This window comes from Vicugna pacos, unplaced genomic scaffold (genome assembly GCF_048564905.1).
Source record: "Vicugna pacos unplaced genomic scaffold, VicPac4 scaffold_20, whole genome shotgun sequence".
NCBI lineage: Eukaryota > Metazoa > Chordata > Mammalia > Artiodactyla > Camelidae > Vicugna > Vicugna pacos.
In genome coordinates this window covers 41,010,893-41,027,024 of record NW_027328741.1, presented here as the reverse complement: position 1 = coordinate 41,027,024, position 16,132 = coordinate 41,010,893, and the positions used below count along the sequence as shown (strand labels likewise).

At 39.6% G+C, this 16,132-nt stretch overlaps 1 long non-coding RNA gene across 1 annotated transcript in view; it reads right to left on the bottom strand.

Moving 5' to 3' along the window:
- Nucleotides 1-16,132, bottom strand: part of LOC140693999 (uncharacterized) — a 36,946-nt gene that overhangs the window by 7,458 nt on the left and 13,356 nt on the right. Inside the window, exons 3-5 of the long non-coding RNA XR_012069721.1 lie at nt 7,196-7,370; nt 6,922-7,019; nt 5,841-5,970 (exon numbers count right to left, since the gene is read on the bottom strand). This is a non-coding gene — a long non-coding RNA (uncharacterized lncRNA). The remainder of the gene's footprint in view (nt 1-5,840; nt 5,971-6,921; nt 7,020-7,195; nt 7,371-16,132) is intronic.

Below are 16,132 nucleotides of genomic sequence, written 5' to 3'. Positions count from 1 at the left end.
AGGGAGGAGTGGGGATGGGACAGTGACCTTTGAATAAGGCAAAGACGGAAGCAAAGGGGTGGGCAGAGGAGGGGCAGAGGGAACAGTGATCATAGGCCTGGAGGTCCCTCAAGCTGGACAGACAGCATGGAGACTGGTGTGGGCCACAGTGAATAGGAAATAAGTGGTGGTTTTGGGGGTGGAGCCTTAGAGGCTGCCATGAGGATGTGGGCATTTTTCCCTTTGAAGGAATTGCGGAGCCCTGGAGGGTCACCGAGCAAAAAAGTGATACTCTAACGTTGGATAGAACAGGTCCAAAACCCTAATATAAGCTGAACAAATCAAGGGCCAAAGAAGTGACATGCCACCTCAAATTCAGTGCAGAGCTTGAAAGAAACACAGCCTCGACTCGCAGCCCAATGCTCTGCCCCCTTCTGGATGCTGTCCCACAGAGCTGTCTCTAACGTTATGTTTTTTCCTCACTCAGAGGCTTGTGGGCCAAATGAATGCTTCCCCCTTTTTCAAATGGCAATTTGTCCTGAAAGGAAATCAGAGTTGGCAGTGAAACAAGGCATGGACCTGTAGCCTACAGAGCTGTTGTCCCTGAAAGCAACAGCTGGCGCGTGGTTTACTCGTGGAGTTCAGCAGAAGAGACAGAGCAACAACAGACAACTTAGCGTCTGGCTGAGCTTCGACTGACTGCACTGCACGTTTGGATGGATTTCAAATTTGGACAGTGAGGCGGCTTCTCACGAAAGGCAGGTGTATACATCATACATGCCCACACGTCTGTATGCATACACACGTAGACACACACAGAGCATATGATGTGACTTGTAAAGAGCTGCCTCTGCTTGGTTTCCCACAGCCTCTAATCTCAGCATTAACCTTTCACTGGCCATGCTCCCAGGTGTGCTTTGAGATTTCTTTGCAATGGAACATGCCCTTCGCTTCACAAACTTTCCCCACTTCTTTCAATGACATTAGGGGAACAGCAGGGAGCTCTGGGAAGTGCTGGGGATAGGGACTCGAGATAACTCTGAATCTGATTCCACAGTTCATGGCTTATTTGTTAGTTAACTTTATTTACATTCAAAATGCAATTGTTGCAGATCTCAGAAGATGATTTACACTCACTGCTATGGCAGAATGTTGCAGTTAGTAGACCCACCACTGGATCCTCTTATTCAACACGTTCTTACAATATTTCAGATATTACTGTATCACAAATGCCCATTTCTATATTTTTGATATCTGCTTTTCAGTATAATTGTCTTCCTTCTTTATTCTCTAAACCTTATGCTTTTAAAACATTTTTCTGAGAAGTGTTCCATAGGCACTTTACATATGAAAAGTTGATAAAGAGATCCTGGAGATCAAAACCACATTTAAATCCTGAGATATACTCAGCTGTGTCATATACATGGCTAGGTTTAGTCTGCTTACTTTGTTACTTTGTTTAGTAATTTTTGTTTGAAACAACAAGACTACACTCAATAACTTTTAATACCCTATAGTGGAAAAGTATATGACAAGGAATATATATATATATATATATCACTATGCTGTACACCAAGAATTAACACAATATTGTAAGCCAACTATACTTTCAACAGAAAAAGTTGAAATAAAATTAAGAGATGAAACTTCCACTGCCCAGGGTGCTGTCAGGATGAAACGATTCAAAGCATGCCAGGTATCAGCAACCACCCTGACACAGCAAAACCCCATGTGGGATCTTCCTTTTGAGCAGCACAGGCTAACCGGCTGTGGTCACCTGTAAATAGGGTTGAAGTCACTTAGACCCTTGGCTTGGGATCACCGTGGCCACAGGGTTGGGGGTCACTGCGGCACCTACGAGAATGATGCGGCCAGCCTGCTGCTAAAGCCTCTCCCCAGGCCGCAGCCCAGAGCACTGCAGGCAGGTCTGAGTTCCGGCCGGGGGCGCGCAGCTCCACAGCCACTCGGAGCCCTGCGGTGCGGGTGGCGCTGGGACCACGCTCGTCCATCACCCTCCCTGGCACCCAGACTCGGGATTCTCCTGGGGGAATTTTTCTCTGCCTCATACTTCCTGTCTCAGCCTCTTGTGGAATCCGGTCCATGCCCCAGGGAAGAAGGGCTTTTACCCTCCGGGACCCAAATCCATCACAGTTTGGATCCAGAATGAAACTTCCATGTTAACTCACCTGGCGCCCCCTTCTTGTGCTGAACTGCCCTCCCCCGTCAATGGCATTAGGTCATATTAGAAGTCCCGACTTGCTTGTCCTTAGCTAAGACCCTGAGCCTCTTGCTCAGTCTTCCTGAGTGGAACCACTCATCTGTGGCAGAAAAGCTTGGGCTGTCGTCTACCCATCATTGTCAACGGTCTTTTGGGTTTTCTGTTGGTTTAAGGCTCTCGTGCAGGGATATCAATTTGCACATGAGAAGCACCTTTTGACATTTTAAAAAATACAGACACTGGATCCTCCCCACTCTCCAGCCAAGGCTGGAAGCTTTCTCCCTCTAGCAGGGGTTACATAATCATTTGCTTGGGAATTGATCACACATATTGGCATAATCATAGTAAATTGCCCTTTACTCTGTGCTTGCCACGTGGCATTTTCTACTTCATGTTGTCTTTGTACTTTCATTATCACATTTAATCCCTGAATTATAGATTATCACCATTTCTGTTGAGGACACCCCTACTTGCTAATCTTGAATACAAGTATCTTTGATTCTCTTAATCTATTTCATTCCTGAGTTTCCTGTTCCTGAATTTAAAGAGTGAATTATGGACACATGTATTTAAGATTCTCTTATTATATTTCTCTGACTCATCCTCTAACCAAATCATATCTGGAGAAGAGAGATGTTCTCTTTTAAACATTTGCTTTTTCTTATTATATAGTAGTGCATACGCACAGTGGAAAATGTAGAAAACATATAAAGTAAGAAAATTACAGCCATACATTATCTAAACACCAAAGGACAATGCTATGTCATTTTGGGCATTTAACTATTTTTCTTAATATTTTATCATAAAATTTCCCTAGGAAAGTTGCTTAACCCTGGAATTGTACTAGCCTTTTGTCCAGTACAGAATAACATTCCCAGAAATGACCCCAACATCAAAATAGTATGTGAGGCTGGGAAGGCCACAGGGCACTCAGCTTATTCTCTGAGTCCTACAAAGAATGCTGTTGATTCACTGATGTTATGCATTCGATGCCTGTGAGTCACTCACTCACTCAGCTTGCTCGGACTGAGACCTACTTTATACCAGGTGCAGATCCAAGTGCTGGGGAGGCCCCAGAGGGAGCCTGGATCACGGCATCACTCTCCTTCTTCTTTTGCTCCCAGAATCCTACTCAAGAACCCCACATGGGATTGGGGGGGTGGAGGCAGGTGAGATATGGTGAAATTCATTTCATTATGTTCCTTTAGACATATTTAAATAGCATGAAAATAGTCGCTAATTTTGATAAGTTTTCTTTTCTCTTCCTATGTATTTTTGAGGAAGTGTATAGTTTTGGTGCAGCAAGAGTAATTGATAGATCTTTGGTATGTTAGGATTTTATATGAAAAATTAAGAAGGAAACTGCACTTATACAAAGAGAAGAGGCAGTGAGGAAAACACTAGCCACCCTAGAACCTGGCTACAATTCAGAATTCCTGGTTTTCAAAAAAGGGAATCATAATTCAAAATAAATTCCCTAAATATTTTAACCCATAGTAGAAATACATGGAGGCAAAGTTCAGCTCACTGGAACCTAGAACAGTGTGCTTACTTAAGCAAAGGTATAAACAGACCACAGATACTATAATGCATCCTTTACTTTAAACTAGTTCATGTGAGCAAGTTTCATTTCACATGAATTGCTCAGTACCAGTTTAGGAAATATATCCTTCTTGATTGGTAAAAATAGCTCACGGATAACCAGATTCAACAAAATTTAGTGTTCAATAATTTACTTATTTCCTTCAGGAAATGCTTTTGAGTAATCTGAGTTAAGTATTTCCTCTATCTGATCTATTTCTTTTCACAGAGAAAAGTAGTATTATTTGTGGGGGGCCACTCATGACCTGAGGACTGCCGAGCACAGAGGTTGGACCTAAACTCCCACAGTGCAGGGAATCAGGCTCTGAGGTTGATCTCTCATGGACAATCTCTGTCCCGCCACCCCTTTGAGGAATGTGCCAGATGCATTAAGGCCTGAAGGAACATCCTGAGCTATCAAGTCACTAAGGACCTTTGGAAGGAGAGATGCAATCGGCATGCAAGTTAGCAATCTTAGCCTGAAGAACAATCACCTGAGATAATAGCACATGAGTCATGATGTTAGCTTAGAGGAACAATGCCTTAGTTTATCATCTTGGTTCCAGGAACTCTTAATCTTAGTTTTATGAGAACTGTAAACAATAATGATGTCTGTAACAATATACAAGTTAATGATTTTAGTACACGTTGTTAATGTGCCTTAAAACAATACCTTTGCCTACATGCAGGAATGTATGAGCTAATGGGTTAAGATCATATAAATTAACTGCTGGAAATAAACTCGGCGTCCACTCTTGACCTAGCGTCTTGCGGGCTAGAGTGAGACCCTCTCAACCCCACCTTTTAGTCTTGTCTTTCTTTCTCAGTCCTGCAGCACAGGTTTTCTGGACCTGATCGATTTTCGGCTGGCTCCGACAATTATTTGCACATGACCTACTTTTACTTCTCTGGAAATATCTGACTGTGAGCTCAGGGCAAGGGTTGTCTACTGCACAGTAGGGAAAAAAAGATTCATTTCACAGCGAAGATCAGAATCTTTTCTTGAGGGGCGTGGTGAGCTGGGGGACAAGGGAAATGCCTGTTTTGAGACAGACCCCAGTTATCCATACTGAAGCTGAAAGTTGAAGCCATTATGAAGAAATGTGGAAGGACACACTGACACGCAAAGGGGTTCACTCTGCAAAAACAGAAATAAAGAAAGAAAGAAAGAAAGAAAGAAAGAAAGAAAGAAAGAAAGAAAGAAAGAAAGAAAGAAAGAAAGAAAGAAAGAAAGAAAGAAAGAAAGGAAGGATGGAAGAAAGGAAGAAAGAAAGAAAGAAAGAAAGAAAGAAAGAATAATTAATTTAACTGCCCTATAAAGAGAATGGACAGAAACTTGGTAATAAGGGAGAGAGAAGGAAGGTTAGGGAAGGGAGGAGAAACAATGAAAGGGAACTTGGATGCGGTGGGCAGAATAGCAGGTTTCTGGAGCCTACAATGAAGGATGATAAGAAAAATGTAAAGTTTAAAAAAGTTACAAAGTTTAAAATAGTTTAAAAATTAAAAAACGAAGTAAAAAAAATAAATTTTTTATAGTGACATGGAAGATTTTAAAATGATGGAGGTTTTTTATTTCAAAATTCAAGTTGTTTGAGTTTCTCCCCCATGCTCCAAACAACAGTAAGATCTGCTTGTGTAAGTGGTTTTGGGGGACACCACAGAGAGGGGCGAGCTCTGCAGTTACGTTGGCCAGGAACAGAATGCTGGTGTGGAAGGCAAGACAGAAGAGAGATCAACAGTTTCATGAGAACAGAAACTCAAAGCCAGAAATTATCTTAAAAAGTTTAGTGTGGTAGGCAGAAAAATGTTCCGCCACAATATGTCTATGTCCTTATCCCCAGAACATTGGAAGAGGTCAGATTCCCTGGGAAAGGGGGCCTATGGTTGCAGATGTGGTTAAGGTTGCTAACCAGTCGACTCTAAGAGAGACCATCTGGATTATAGATGTGGGCCCAGTGTAATCACCAGGGCCGTTAAAGGAGGAAGAAGGAGGCAGAAGAGGGGAGAGAGGAGAGGAGATGTGACCACAGGATCAGGGTCAGAGGCACACAACCATGCTGACCTTGAGATAGAGAAAAGTGGTCACAGGCCAAGAGACGCAGGTGGCCTCTGGAAGCCACAGAAGTCAAAGATACAGGTTCCACTGGGGCCTTCAGAAACAGACGTGCCAACACTTTGACTTCAGCAGGCTTCTGCGTTCAAGAAAAATACAAGGTTATATTTGTGTTGTTTAGAGGATACTTTTTCTTTTTTCTTCCTACTACCATGATATTTGGGGATACTAGTTAAAACAGCAACAGAAAGCGAATACAGTAAGCTCCTTGAAATGTTCAGAAATTGCAGATAACACTGGACTGTCCACTCTGATGTGGGATTGGGCTTATGTGAAAATCAAAAAGACAGTGTGACCTTTGCTAACATCTGCTTTTCTCATTTTTAGGAAGAGAACAGTAAGTCAAAACTTCTGTTGTTATTATTTTAGACAAGTGTCTCTTAAAACATTATGTAACCCTGTGCCTTAGGACCCCAAGGGAGTCTCTGTTCTTAGAAGAACATGGATTCAGAGAGATAGGGTCTTACATCTGAGTCCCACAGTGGTCTCTTATTGGCAATGAGAGCTTGGGCAAATCAGTTACCCTCTTTAAGCCACAGGATCTTCATTTGCAAAAGGAAGATAAGAATAAGGATTGTTTGGGTGATTAAATTGTACACAGATACACGCACACATACATATATGTACAACATTAAATACAGTGACTAGCACATACTAGGCACTCAACAAATTTCTGTTATGGATTTTTAAATGCATATATAAAAGGAGGAGAAATTTGCAGGAAGTTGTGGGAAAACTTAGTTCATGGCCCCAAAAAGGGCCATCTCTCAATGGGCTCTGATCCGTCAGTCCCCAGTGGTGGGCTAATAAGCAGAGACTATAGCACTTGAGGATTTATGTTAAACATAAAAAAGAAGGCATTTAAACATAATTATTAAACAGCAGGTACGTTTATACTGTTGGCTGGATCATCTTATCTGGAGAGCTTTAATAAGCAGAGAGTCTCCCCTGTTCTAGAGATGGCCACGCAGGAAAATGATGTGGGTGGGTGGGCCGTTCTCACCCCAAGAACACATGACTGAGTACTCACGGAAGCAACACCTCTTGTATGTTATTCCAGATGGACTGTCCTCCCATGATTATTGTCAGCTGTGTCATCAGTTCAAGGAGACAGCCACTTGGGTCACACTGGAATATTAGAAAGAAAATCTCATTTAAATTTTAGATAGCTCTAACATGAAATAAAGTCATTATTTTATGCCTAAAAAAATCAAAGGATCAGAGAGTAAAGACACTCTTCTTTGGGCAACTAAGAGAAAACCTGAAACAGGTTAGACTGTCAGAACACAAAGCTGTATTCACACCTCTTCATTTCTGTATTTTTACAGCCAATACAACAGATGTCACGGATAAGTCACAAATCTGCCCTTAAAGAATGTGATGTAGAAACACGAGGAGTAGTAGTTGACAAACTGGAACAAGAACACCTTCATGGCTGGGTTATTCTCATAGTCAGTCTGGTCCTTGGGAGCTCTGCAGCTAGAATAAAGAAAAGGTAAGTCTGTAAATCTGTGAACGGCTTTGAAACCCTAATCAAAGCCACGGACACATGAGTTAACACGCTAAATATGTATGTGTGTATATATATATATATAGTATATATATATATATACGCAATTCACACTGTTTTATATCAGCTGTTTTGAATTTCTTAACTTATCCACTATGTTATTTCCAACTGTACACAATGTTGTAAGAGTTTCTCCCACTAAGAATGCAATATCCCACAAGGCAAAAAAAAAAAAAAGTCACCCGTTCCTTAAAATTTATAAGCACAACAGTATCCAATGGTCAAGAACTGTCCTCTGTCAGGTGTAATTTGAAAGAAAGCTACTTCTCAACATCCTGCTAAATAAAATTCTCTTGTCTCCCTGAACGGCAGTAAGGTAGGACTATTGAAGAAGACAAACAAAACACGGGGCAACTTGCTAGAAACATTTGGGGAACATAAAACGATCATCCTCCTAGTTCAGAATTTGAATTGGTCTTAGTATTTTCAGAAGATGACCACTGAGCAGACCACTGGGAGAACCACCCAGCCACATGCAACGTGTGGGAAGCACTTAACTTAGGCCGCTAAGCCGCTGGGTGGGATACAAGCCAGAGAGAAGAAATATTTATTATAGAAGCCGCAGCTGATGAGAATGGAGCTACACTAACAGGAACAGCATGGGGGGAAGACACATAACAGTGTGATTCATTGTCCTCTCCGTAACGCGCAAGCAAATCTGCCACTGGAACCACGACCCTCTTCCACTTATTTGCAATACAGAGACTATTTACTTTCAACAATAGGGTACATTATCTAATGTAATTGAAATTATTATTAAACACTGACATATTTACACAGAGCTTGGACATTCTAAAGCGTCCTTTGTCCCTTTTACTAATGCAAAAATGGAGCTAATTCACTTCTCATATAGGCTAGAGAAAATAGGTTTGCAGTTGAAGTTAACTAAAGACTGTAATGTACTGCAATTCAAGTTCCTAAAAGATAGTCTCTTTTTTGACCTGGTTCTAAAACTTGTGTAGAAATTATCTCAGCTGCAGGAGGAGCTTACCAGAGTCAGTCATCATGACTGACACGTTCTCATATATGGCGTTCAGGGTCATGAAGATGATAAAACTGATGAGGGAAGCAGTGATGGGCGTGGCCCACCTGCACAGTCAGGTACTTTTGGATTGGGTCTGTTCCACTCAGGTTCTTGGGAAGTTTTGCAGAAAATACAATGAACACTGAAAGTCCGTAGACAATGATCCCAATAACTGAAGCAATGGTCAACATGACCTGACAAACCAAAAACCCAGCAGCATGAGACTCACTAATGATCGTATTTTTACACAGAAAACTTGCCCCCAACCCAGCTTAAACAGAAAACATGCATGTGTTGTAAACTTCACATAAACGTGAGAAGTGATATAAATCGCACGTAAATGCCATAAGAGACGTGAATATCAGGCATGTTAAATTTTAGTGGAGGAGGAATGAAAGATGTCAAAAAGAATGAGTGCATCCACTAATGTAACACGCTGGCAGCAGGAGCAGCTGTGTGCAGGGCATAGGGAATATATGGGAACTCCACTTTCTGTGAATTTTTCTGTAAACCTAAAACTGCACTAAAGAAGAAAGCCTATTAAGTATATTTTAATGGGTCAAAATGGGGCAACTGGTGGCATGTTCTTTTGGAGGGAAGTCTGTGATAGCAGAACAAATGAAAGTATCCCTTCTACATCTGTAGAATTACTTATGTTATGAACTAGTTGTAACCCATGAAGGGGATATGCTTCCTTTCAAGGGGGAACCTATCACTGATTCAGGGTTCAGCAGGTGCTAGCTGTCGTCTTCATTCTGAATAGAACCAGTGAAGCTGTGGACATGCCCTGAGGGAAACAGTAGAAGTGACAGCAGGTCTCTGCTGATGAAAGCTTCACATGCTTTTCACACTCCTTGAGATCTTAAAATGGCAGGTATCCCTACTCCCTGCATTTGCACAAGATTCATGTCCCTGATCCACTGTAGTTCTGACTGTGTGGACCCAAGGGCAGCGGGGGTGTCTGAAGCATAATTTGCACGTGGCTAATAGGGTTTCAGTTCCTCACTAGGCAGGTTTTTTTCTGGCCACTGAAGAATGCGCATTAAAGATCCCATTTTTAAACTGTTTTCCTTCCATCTACCTTCTTGGTCATAGTCCAGAAGCATGTACTCAGTGTCCCTGGCTGCTCCTGATGGCAGCCCCAGAGAGAAAGCTACAAAGAATGTGAATTTCAGGACTAAGTGAACCACATCATGTTATTTATAGTAACAGTGGGCCGCTGGCTTGCACCTGCAGGGGAGAGCAGTGGGAGTGTTTACAAGCACCTCCCGGAGCCACACTCCTGCATCTGGATCCCAGCTCCGAAGCTAGCTGTGGGGCCTTGTGTAAATTTCTTAACCTCAAGGGGCTTCAATCTCCTCACCCATATAATGGGGGAATAACAATAGCAATTTATAGGACTATTGTGATGAATCAATTATTTACTAATTGTGAAAAAATTTGGAACATTAACCACAGGCATGTGAAAAACTCTACCTAAGTATAAGCTATGAATATGGTGACCAAAGTCTTAAAAAGGTGTTTTTCTTAGTTTTTAAGCCATCAGTTTGTAGAGAAAGCATTTTATTTTCTCCTCTACTCTCTTTCATCATCCTTTTCTTCACAGTTAAGTCTTCATGCTTGTGAAAGGAATAACTTTTTGGTGTGTGTGTGATTAAATGTGAAAATTAGTTAAGGCTGAGAAAAATGTATTATAGAAGGTATATTAAGCCTTCCTCTCTTGTACAGCACATAAAGGCCATTTAAATAGTATGCATTTTTAAAAGTCTGCATAATAATTTTTTAATTATATATGAAGTAAACATAATAGTTAAGAATCCTTAAATGCTTACTATTGCTTCAGCACACATCTATTTTTCAAAATCCTCACAATCATCCTGTGGGGAAGGTAATATTATATCTTTTACAGATGAGGAAATAGAGCCACGTGGAGATGATGCAATTTGCCCCAAATCAAGCAACTATTCAGTGAAAGTACTGAAATTCTCAAAGAGCCCAAAGACACACTAACTGTATAGCACTGTCTCCTACATGGTCTGTAAAATCAATTCTAATTCATTTCAGAACTTTTACAAACTTGACACATTTCCATTTTTCTTCCAAGCACTTAATGGGTTCACTATTTCTTAAGAAACAGGAAAGCTTTCCATTCTCCTTCCTCAAGTTTCTTCTTATTTATCACATTTTCTGATCATAAATTTAACATTTGCTCATTAAAGAAAATTTGAAAGTACTCAGTAGTGGACAGAATTGCTGTCCTGGATCTGTCCCCAGTCTTAGAAGAGGACCCAGAACTTGCTATAGGATAAGTAACCTCTATTTTGTTTATAGTCCTGTGATTTAACCTCGATTGACCCACTCTTTCTGAAGCACCAGAAGTAGATCTCAGTTGGTTTAAGACAAATAATACCCCTCATAGTATTGGCCTCGCACATGATTGGAGAATTGGCAAATAACCCAGGAAGAGCCACTATTATGTGAGGAGATACTTACTGGTGCCCATGTGAACCATAAGCTTCCTCTATTAAGAGAGGAAGCTGCCAAAAGAGACCTGTCTTGGTTTGGATGGATGATCTGGGATGCTGCGTGCCTAGAAGCAACATGCTGAGACATCTTTGGACACAGAATGAAGACAGGACAAAAGCAGCCCTTGACATCATCTGGGCTAGGGTATCTCTCCTTGACTGAAGCCAGACCTCAGACCTGAGGTTTTCATTTACAGGAACCAATAAATCCCATGCATCCCCATTTTTTGGTTGTTGTTTAAACACATTGGAGATTGATTTTGTCACCTACAATCAAAAGACTCCAAATCTGAAAATGAATAAAAAAAAAATAAGAATAATGCTTTGACCTATAGACATAATTTCTTCAGAACGGTGCATTGTTTGTATATTACAAATCATTTTATATATTAATTTTATTCTCAAATCTATCATAAGCATAACACTTTGACATGTCATAAAATATTTTCATGGACACACTTTTTCATGGCTGCATACTATTCTACTTTGTGAATAGTTGGAAGAATATTTTGGCTGAGATTTTATATATGTCTGTGACTTGCATCCATAATGACTTTTCCCTGTCATTTTGAAATAATTCCTGATTAAAAGTTTTTCAAAGCTGAATTAGTGGATTAAAACATATGAATATTTTTGACTCTTGATATCAACTGTCAGACTGCTTTCTAAGAAGGCTTGAGGAGTACACCAGAAATTAACACAGCATTGTAAATCAACCATACTTCACAAAAATTATCCAGTAACCTAGGCATGGGATTGGTGATCACTGACATTTCATCCTCATAAACAGAGCTGTGTCACTTGAGAGGTGGAAAACTATTTCATTTTGATGTGCACTGAGTGAATTACCATTGAAGTGTGACATCTATTTTTTCCTTTGTGAATGTGTGTTCATCTTCTCTGCCTTCTACGCTCCTGAGATATTTTGATGTTACATTTGAAGTGATCTGAACTCTCTATGTATTGAAGGAATTAGCCCCTTGTCGGATTTGTAAACAAATAACAACCTCTGGGTTTTGTTTAAAATTAGGATGCTTATGATGCATGAAAATCTTTGTATAATTTCCTCTGAAACTTACTGTTCATCTAGAGGTTGTATACTCATCCATATTTATTTCTAGTTTTTTTTCTAATTGTGTTACTTTTTAAATGTTTCTGGAATTTATCATAATATATGGTTCACTGTATGATTTCAATCTTTTCTTTTCTCCCCAAGTAGCTAACAAGTGTTCCATTCACTGAATAACCTTTATTTATCTCCCTGATTTGTAATGCCTTCCATCTCTTATAGTAAATTATTATTGATATCAGAGCCCATATCTGGACTTCCTGCCCTACTTTCTAATCTGGCTATTCTTGAACTAGTAAAACTCTCATTATCTTATTAATTATTATATTGCTAATATGATTTTATTCACAATAAACCCAAATGAATTTTATAACTTCTGATATTTTGGAGATATGATCTTTTAATCTAGAATCATGTGATTAAAGCATCTTTTATATCTTTCAGTAGTTTACTTTTATTTTTTGATAGTTCCTACTATTCTTTTGTTAGGCTATTCTTAGACATTTTACCTAGGTTGTTACACTTGGAAAATTTTAGAAATCTTAATGCCTCCATCTGGTCTCTTAATCAGACCCTGGAGAATCCTAAACCACTGATCTGATTTGAACAAATGAGGTGAAAAGAATTGGGGGAAGCACTGTGAGCAGAAGAGACTGTGGAACCTCCAGAGTGGCGCCCTGCGTTGGCTCAGATTTTCTCTGGAAAAAGTTTTCTCTATGAGACTACATAGTTCCCAACTTGACTTTCAGTTTTCTCAGCATTTCACATTAGATTTTAAAAGTCTGTGGTAGGTTCTTACCAAGAAAAAGAGCACTTGCACAAAGGGTTATATGTATACACTTTCCCCAGGTGGTAAATGGAACACGCTCTTCTTCCTTATTAAAAAAACAAATTTAGTCAATCAAGGGATTACACCAATAAAATGCTATTTCTCCTTACTGGTCACTAAATCCTAAACATAAAAAGAATAATAATAATTTTCAGACATTGCCTCCTTGTTTGTAAATGCATGGGTTTTTTTCCTGTTTTTCTTTTTCCTTTTCTTTTCTGTTAACGATGTCAAACACACAACAAAATATGTACAGTGTTCGTTTTAATACTATTTTTTGAAAATGCACATGTGAACAGTAAACTGTCCCTGCCATGGTCTGAGCACCTGACGAGGCCAAGCTGTAAAGCTCTATTCCTTAGCTTGCCTTTGATTTCAGAAGTGACGGTAGTTACAGCTTAGAGTCTGTGCAGGACAGAAAGTATCACAGGTGTCTGCAGCTAAATGGTCTCCACTGTGTGTTTCTTCGTTGAGCTTTATGTGTTAATTAGCTACAACTATGAAGTTTAAGAGTTTCCATTTTAGAGTTTATATTTAGAATTTTTTAACAGATGAAATCAGTTAGACTCAAGATTTAACTGGATTATAAAACCAGATATAGTATAATAATAGCTGTAACTAAGTACATGGCCCTTCCTCTATGACAGGAAGCCTTCCAAGTAGATTCTGTACATTACTTCGACCCGTCCTTACCACTGTCATGAAGAAGCAACTCTCTTATTCTTATTTTATAGGAAACTATGGCACAGAGAAGTTAAGTTGTCCAAGATCACTCAGGAAGCAAGCTGCTGTGTTCAAATATGAATTTAGGCAACTTCATTCCCAAGATCTCACTACCACAACGCTGGCCTCTCTAAACAATGGAGCATGCTTTCACAAGTAAAGTAAAATACTTCAAATACAAAACTAAAAAAAAAAAAGGCAATTTTTTAAATAAGGAAGAACTATAAAGTTAAATGAGTCTTCATCTTCAATTTTTCAACAAGCATGTTCCAATGAAAATTTAAACTAATTAGCTGGCAATTTTAAATTTAAACTTGGTAGTTTAAATGACCAAAAATCTTCTCTTCAGTATTTTTTGTATGCTGCCAATATGATAAGTTTTTGTTTTTCAGGACTCAAAAGCATTATGAACATCTAATTTTGTCTAAGATTCAGCTTTCATCTCTGAATGTACAGTCTTTCACCAACATATGCTTTTACCCCCATCTTCAGTTGTAAACAATGGGAACTATTCATAATGGGGATTATTAGAAGCTTATTACATTGTAAAAGACAAATGTCACTTTCTATTGGTAGCTGAACCTCATTTTTTTCCATTTATAAAAGAGGATTTTGACCTGCTTTCTCCATATCTTTTCAATGCCAACATTATGTAGATCTGTGATTCATTTATTAAATCTATATTTGGAGACATTTTCAGATGCTCCTAATAAAAGCATTTTTTCCAAGTGTTATTCATGCTCATAACCTTCTGTCCTGCTGCTGCTGACTGCAAGAACAAACAGCTCTAAATTATCTCAGCTGATGGAAAGAAGCAATAATACAAATGACTCAAAAATCATCTTTTCATAGCTCTAGAATGTTGATACAAAGATATACAGTTTTATTTTTTTAATTTTGCAGCAGGAGTGGCAGCAATAAATTTACATTTCCAATTATGTAACATGACTAGCTCAAACACTGCTCAAACAATGATGGCACCTCAACAAATGTTTCCCTGCTTCTTCTACCCTTTCTCTGACTTTAGGATGAGAGCCATGCTTCTTTGTGCACATCCCAACAGGAAGGGGTAGCAGTGACTGGGACTTAGTTCAAGACAAAGGGGCACTTAGTCTACGATGAAAACGAGGCCGCATGTGAAAAAATGGGAGTCAACTATAAAAACCAATTTGTCTTTCCTTCTACAACTATGTCATTGTAGCTAATTTATATTTTGCATTTTTTTTTGGTGTTATGAAAGGATACAAATCAATGCCTCTTATACACTTATACCAGTCTTTTTCTTTTCCCCCTTTTTACTGTTATTATGAAGGAAGGGCCTCACTTCTCTTCTGTGTCCACCATTCCAGGCAGTGCTCCTTCACCTTGCCTGCACATTAGAATAACCAGAGGAGCTTTAAAAACTTCCCTATGCCAGAATGCACCCCAGGCCACTAAGTACCATCAGAGTTTGCAGTGATGGAATCCAGGCACCAACATTTTTTAAGGTCCCCTGGTGATTCCAACATGCAGCCAAGGCTGACAAGTCCAGAAGTAAACAGACTAAAGTGCATCTAAACAGCACCCGCTCTTCCTGGGTAATCTCATCTATCTCCACGTGGGGACACCGCGCCTCCTATTCTGGTCGGACTTGTTCTTCCTGCTCAACCGTGTCCCATTTGTACTCAAGTTCTGCCTGGCGCTGCTTTCAGTACTCCAATAGTAAGGTGACTAACATCGAGAGAGAACAGCAGAATGTGGATCTTCAGTGATGACTGATGCTTCAGAAATCTGTACTTAATATTTATTACACTTAACACTTTGGTAAATGGTTAATAAAATCACATTATATTTATAGGTGATACTAAAAAAAATGAGTTAATACCTTTTGTTTAAGAAAAAAGAAAATGTAGATAATTTATTGAACTTTTGGAAACAGACTAGCTCTCTAGCTCAGGGGAAAGGTATTAACGTGATGGTCAGAGGCAGGTGACTGTGTCTGATGCTAAAGTACCTGCTACCAGCACATTATGCCCACTAAAAACACAAATATCGGGGGGAAGGGTGGGTATAGCTCAGTGGTAGAGCACGTGCTAAGCATGTACAAGGTCCTGGGTTCAAGCCCCATTACCTCCATTAAAAAAAAAGTAAAAAAAAGCACAAGTAACTGTCACAATTTAAAAGCACTGAACGGTGCACCCTCCAAGCCTTCTCCTCACATCCCTCTGTCTCTTCTGTCCAAAGGACCTGAGGGTGGGGAAGGGGATGAGAATGCTTTAGTAGCCCCTGCATTTCTATTTTCCACCACCACAGTCACACAAACTTTAAATAATATTCTTAAATATGGAAAACTGCCATTTTCCTCAATCATCGGTAAAGTAATTTTTAGAAATCGTCATTCTGTTTTAAGACTCGTAACTTCAAATAGTAGACAAAAACAACATGAAATGTTAATTGAAAATGTGGCTTCAGGGGAAATCCCCTAAGCCCTTCTTCCCACCAGACTGTTACCCCTAGGCCCC